General features: G+C 51.6%; 1 long non-coding RNA gene across 1 annotated transcript; it reads right to left on the bottom strand.

The window, feature by feature from the left end:
• Window positions 1–3,194: 3,194 nt before the first annotated feature.
• Window positions 3,195–5,785, bottom strand: LOC115272767. The gene is made up of 2 exons (XR_003900449.1): window positions 5,320–5,785; window positions 3,195–4,071 (listed from the first exon to the last, which is right to left on the bottom strand). It is a non-coding gene; the product is annotated as an uncharacterized LOC115272767 (long non-coding RNA).
• Between the last annotated feature and the right edge of the window lie 254 nt (window positions 5,786–6,039).

Genomic DNA, 6,039 nt, shown 5'->3' with positions numbered 1-6,039 from the left:
GGACGCGTCAGGCCCCGTGGTCTCTCACCGGGGGGACGCGTCAGGCCCCCGTGGTCTGTCACCAGGGGGGACGTGTCAGGCCCGCGGGGCTCTGGAGAGAGGCCTCTGCCCGGCTGCCCACGGCTGCCTTCTCACCGTGTCGTCCAGTGGCCGACGGCAGAGGCGGGTTCTCTCCTGACGGGGTGAGGGCACCATCCCGCCCACGAGGGCTCCGCACCAACGACCCCGTCCAATTCCAGTCAGCTCCAGACTGGGAAGCAGGGTTTCCGCCGAGGAACGGGGCAGGAGGACACAGACCTCGCTCCACCACAGCACGACAACAAGCCACCTTAACACCTAACCCGTCAGAGCTCAGGACAGAAGATCGGCCGCGTCACAACGCTGTCCAGAACACAGCCGGGACCCCCACAAGGAGCGGGCACTCCGTCCGCGCCAGCGCGGTGCCTCGGGAAACCTCCAGTGGGTTCTTTCTCATCTCACCTCGGGCGGGGGACATACCTCCTTCCCAGTGGCAAAATGCTTTTTTTCTGATTCAGAAAACACCTTGGTTTCATATCTGTTTTTATTGGCTTTTGGAGAATGTTCTCAAACGTGGGATAAGCTAAAAATGTGGCAGTGAGGATGTGAGGCTAATGTGCAGTTCTTTCTCTCCCGTCCCCTCTCGAAGCTGGCACATGGCACCTAAGGAGGCTCCTCACAGCTCAGCCTTACATCCCGAACATTCCTTCTGGGACTGCCCCGCAGTAGGAGGGGCGGGGAGTAGGGGAGAGGGGAGAGACGAGGACCGGGGCTGGGCAGGGCTGTCGGGAGAGGGGCGGCTCTGAACCAGTGGCGCAGGGTTATCAGCTGCCTGCACGCTGGCTCCCTTTTCTGAAGGTCCTGAACAAGGTCTGAAGGGCGCCCCCCAGCCTGGCTCGTGGGGACTCCATTGTTTCCCAACAGGCTTTTCTTCCTCTCCGGATTTTACCTTCGGTCGCAAACGTACAGCATAGACCATATTGACCCTTACCTCTCTGGATGCAAACCTCCATCGCTCTCTCCCACCTCCACTTCCATCATAAATGAAAGAGGGTGTGTATATACCCTCTTAATACATGAACTTGATTTATATTTTCAACTTTGAAAATTTCATTCTCAAGGGTAGGAGTAGGTAAGCCTTGCTGAGCCCCAGCTGGCACTGACACAAATGTAGAAAGGATTAGGGTTAAGATCGGAGTTCAGCGGTTTTTCTAGAGCCAGAATACGGTGGTTGCATGATGGGCATAGTGCGTGAGAAGAGCCAGGGAATAAGTTCTGGGGATTTGGAGCCTTGGGTGATTGAAAGAACAAGACAGTGACTGGCTGGACCCGGGCCACTGCCATTCCCTTGGGAATCGGTCAGCGACACAGGAGGGTCACAGCGTTAGAGACCGGAGCCCTTGCTCACCCAGAGCCTTGGCCCCCACGGGCACCCCCCTGCTTCTCCCTCTGCGCCCGGCCCCAAGCGGACAGCAAGGCCAGTGTCCCCTCGAGAGAGCGGGACAGGGAGCTGTCCCCCCCTAAGAACCAAGGCTGAGGCTCTGCCCCTGAGGTCACATGGAGCCCTGCGGCTCCTGTCTCCTGCAGTCAGTCACCAACCCTCCTCCTTTCCAGGGTACCGGGGCTCACAGCCCGAAGCAGCAGCTGTCCCCGCAGGCTGACAGTGTCTGTCCCTCCGCCCGCAGCGGCGTCCCCCTTGCGAATTAAGAGAAGAGATCTCATTGCTCGTGGGGGGAGAATTCCTCTCTTCCCCTAGTTCTTATAGTCACAGCAACTGTCACAGCCTCTTACCACCAGCTGCTGCGTGTCCCACACCAGCAAGGTTCTTCGTCCTTGGACCACGGCCACCTCAGCCGCTCTCACTGCTGGATTCACCATGAGGAGATGCCATGTCACTACCTGTCACCTGAGCTGCCACCGGTTCCGTAGAGATCACATCTGCCACTGTCTCCTCATCAGCAGCCATGCCCCTGCCATAGGCTGGCCTGTCAACCAGGCTGCCCGACCATCGAGACAGCCTCTGCTGCCTGTTGCTTGTTTTTTCCTCGAGTAATAGAAAAGGAGAATGATCTCTGAGTCCCTTTTCTAAGAGGAAAATGAGGCTGTTCGTGTTTGAGGATTTTTCTTACACTGCCTGATCCCGTCTCTGCAGAGGGAGTGGATTGTTTATCGTAAGTAAATCACCTACTGGAAACGCTTAAAGCGAAAACAAGGCAACCTGGGGTTCGGATTTTGATGAGAAGGATCTATTCCCCAAGGGCAGATCATCTGTCCGATTCTCCTGAAGCGAACAGGGTGTGAAGCAGCGCCCAGAGGCAGAGGGTCGGGAAATGGCATTTCTCCCCTAAACCCCTTCAGGAGGTGAGAGAGGCTGAGCGGTGCCCCAGGGCCCGGGCTTTGGTCAGCGCTCAAACTATCATTCTTCTGCTTTAAATTTTTAAGACTTACCTAGTGAAGAATAATTTCTACGCTCGGGTTGGGGAGATAGGGAAGGAAAGAAAAGAAATAGCTGATCGGCAGCCCTTCACTCAGCGGCAGGATTATCAATGGATGGGCCTTGGAATCCATTAATTGAGTAGGGGTGCAGTTGTTTCTTTGGGCAGCCTCCCCCGCACATCAGCATATAAAAGCCCTTTGCTTGGGGCTGGTCAGCTTCACATAAAAAATCCTCCAATCTGTGGTCTAGAGGGATACTATAAGCCTGCCTCTAAGGATTCTGGGAGACCCCACTAATTATTATCAAGACTTTAATTTGGTCCCCACCAAATATGCCTTTTTCAGTATGTGGTGGCTCCTCCCGACGCTCAGCTATGCCTCATGTTCCAGGGTTCGAGCCCTTCTGGTTTGGTTTCTCCGGAGAGTGGATTCCGCCCCAACTTTGTGCAGAGGTGAGGGAGGGGCCATAGGCTGTGGAACAGATATGAGTGCACCAGCTCTCCTGTTTCCAGCCCAGCCCTTCGCCCCTGCCTTTAATCGTTGCTGAAGACTGCATGCCTGAGTCTTTCCGTAACTCAAGGCCAGAAACTATTTCGCTTTTTACCTTCTCCCAGTGGGCACTTAAACGACTTCAATGAATTTTCAGGAGAAAAGACCTAAGACTTCTTTTGTTCACTCTATCGTGTTTCACCAAAACCTCTCTTTTTTGTGTGTGTGCACTTGCTTTACAAAATTTCATCTTCAGCCTGTTAATATTTATTTTGTTGTGTGAAAGGAGGTGAGGATGGAGGTTGAACCTCCGAGCCCAGAGCCAGGCGGAGAGGCATCACGGGTCGACTAGCCCTTCCTCCTCTCTTGGCTGTAACACACAGGGAGCTGAGTATACTTCGCTTCGGAAGTTGGAAATGGCATCAAAATGCATGACATTCTCTGTGGGTCTGAGGTGGTCAACAAGTGGACGCCTGGGGAGGGAAGTTACGGACGCACCGGAGACGTGGGGACCTCGTGGTGGTGCCGGCCATGGATGCCAAGTGCAGAAAGAGGCTGTTCAGAAGACACGGCACTAGACGGGAAAGGGGCTTTTATACCGTATGAACGAGTCGGATTTATGTACAGGACTGCCGGGTCACATTTAGGCTGAGGTCAGCCTAACGTTTTAAGAGACACACGTGAATGACCTCAGCAGCTGAGTGAGCGGCCTCGCGGTGGTTTCCTTTCCAGTGTCGTCGATGAGTGGTTTCTTCAGCTCTTCCTGTCCCAAGACTCTTCCTTACGACGTTAACAGTGTCTCACGCTTCCGTTACTTCTGTCTGCATCTGAGTGTGACCCTGAGGCGTCAGCTCACCTCCGCCACGCCACTCGAGGTAAGCTCTCCACGTGTCCCTGGGCGACGGGAACTGTGCACACGCACGGAGGAGACCCAGCAGAGCTCAGGAGAAAGCAGCACCGAGGGACATACGACAGCCGGCTAAGCTGTGAAAGTACTGCTGTCCCCCCCCACCAGCGGCTCAGCAGAGCGTGGGGCCCCGCAGCTCGGGGCACTTGCAAACGACCTCGCCCAGGTCACTGGTGGGCCGCACGCGAGGCACACACAAAGGGAAACCCTAGGAAATTAGGCTGCAGGAAATAAAAATTACAATTAAAAATCTCAGCAGACACGTCAACAGCTGCACACTGTGGGGGAAGGTAAATTCCACAGTACTAAAAAAATACATCAAAATCCATAGTGGCTACAACATTTTAGCTAACATGTCCACAGTTTTCTACAAAAACTTAGGAGATGTGGAAAGAAACAGGGAAGTATGACTCATACTTGAGAGACAAAAGTAGTTGCTAGAAACTGAGTTTTAGTGAGCCCAGATGTTGGCTTTATCAGGAAAAGATCTCAAAGCAACTATGACAAATATGTTCAAATAATTAAAGGAAATAGGACAATTCAACAACATGGAGACACCGGTAGAGAAATAGAAACCACACGCGCGCACACACACACACACACACACACACACACACACAGATTCTAGAGCAGAGAAAAACCACACTGACATTTTAAAAAAAGTCACTAAATGGGCTCAACAACAGATTGGGGATGGCAGAAAGAGGTATCAGTGAGCTCCAAACAGAGCAATGGGAGTTATTCAGTCTGAAGAACAGAGTGGAAAAAAGATTGACGGAAAGTGAAGAAGGCCTGTGAGACAAGCATCAGACACGAAATAGGAATCCGAGAAAGAAACAAAGAGACAGAAGGGGGCAGAAAACTATATTTGAAGAAATAATAGCCAAAAACTTCTCAAATTTGATGGACAATTAAATCTACAGATTCAAGAAGCTCAAATAATCCTAAATAGGGTAAATAGAAAAATGTCTATACCTGGACAAGGAGAAACTCTTGAGGAAGAAAAAAATGTGTAAGATTTTCTCTTTGGGTGTGGACAGCTTGGTGTCATTTTATTTGTTTTTTTAAAGTTTATTTTGAGAGAGAGAGAGAGTACAAGCTGGGAAAAGGCAGAGAGAGAGAAAGGAAGACGCAGAATCCGAAGCAGGCTCCAGGCTCTGAGCTTTCAGTGCAGAGCCCAATGCGGGGCTCAAACCCACAAACCACAAGCTTGTGACCTGAGCCGAAGTCGGATGCTTAACCACCCAGCGCCCCTAGATTCAAAGACTCAGACAGGTTGGAAGCAAAAGGATGGGAAGAGATACATGACATAAACAGAGCGACGTAATCCAGAGTAGCTGGATGATATTGGTCAAAATATACTTGAAGAAAACCATTTCTCGTGACCTTTGAGAAGTCAGTCAAGATTTAATAATTGTAAGAGGAGACCATCTAAAATCAGCCCCCAAATACACGAAGCCAAAACTCACAGAATTGAAAGAAGAGGGAGTTCACCAGATGCAGTTGGGAGATTGCTGCATTCCTCTTGTAGTGACCAGTGGATCAACTAGACAAAATCAGCGAAGATGTACAAGGTGTGAACAGAACAGTCACCGACGGGGTCGTGTTGATATGTAGAGATCATCCTACAGATGTGGACAGAGAGCAGAATTTAGAAACTGTGCTATTTTTTACCCAAAGGGGAAACCCAGCCTAACTTAAACTCATTTGAGCCAGACCAACACAGCAGAAGGGGAGGGATTAGAGCAAAGCAGGATTTCCAAGGGCCAGAGTCACGAAGACTCACAGGCATGGCGATGCTGAACGTAAATGGAGCAGGATCCTTGCAGGTCAGTGAGCCAAATGTTTTTCCTACTTAGAAAGACCAGCAAAGCCATGCCGACAGAGTCGGGGTTGGGAGAAGTGAGGCAGGGGTGGCGTGACAAGGAAAGGCAGTTGAGCCCCAAGCTGGAGCTGACAATCCCAGGGCTGATCCCAGAGAACAGGCACAGAAGCAAGTGCCAGAAAGGAACCCAAACTCCTTCCTGAGATTCCACCAGAGATCATTTGTTCCAGAGTAACACTGAGCCAGAAATCTGAGGAGCCTCGTCCAGCCTCTAATGCCTTCGGGCCAGACAGCGTGGAGGCCAAGAAACAGCCCCGGAGCTCAGCAAACTACTCAAACAGAGCCAGGCTAGCCAGCCTGGACC

The sequence above is a fragment of the Suricata suricatta genome, chromosome 11 (genome assembly GCF_006229205.1).
Source record: "Suricata suricatta isolate VVHF042 chromosome 11, meerkat_22Aug2017_6uvM2_HiC, whole genome shotgun sequence".
Lineage (NCBI taxonomy): Eukaryota > Metazoa > Chordata > Mammalia > Carnivora > Herpestidae > Suricata > Suricata suricatta.
Note: the sequence above shows the minus strand (reverse complement) of the source record. Positions and strands in the feature narration are given on the sequence as shown.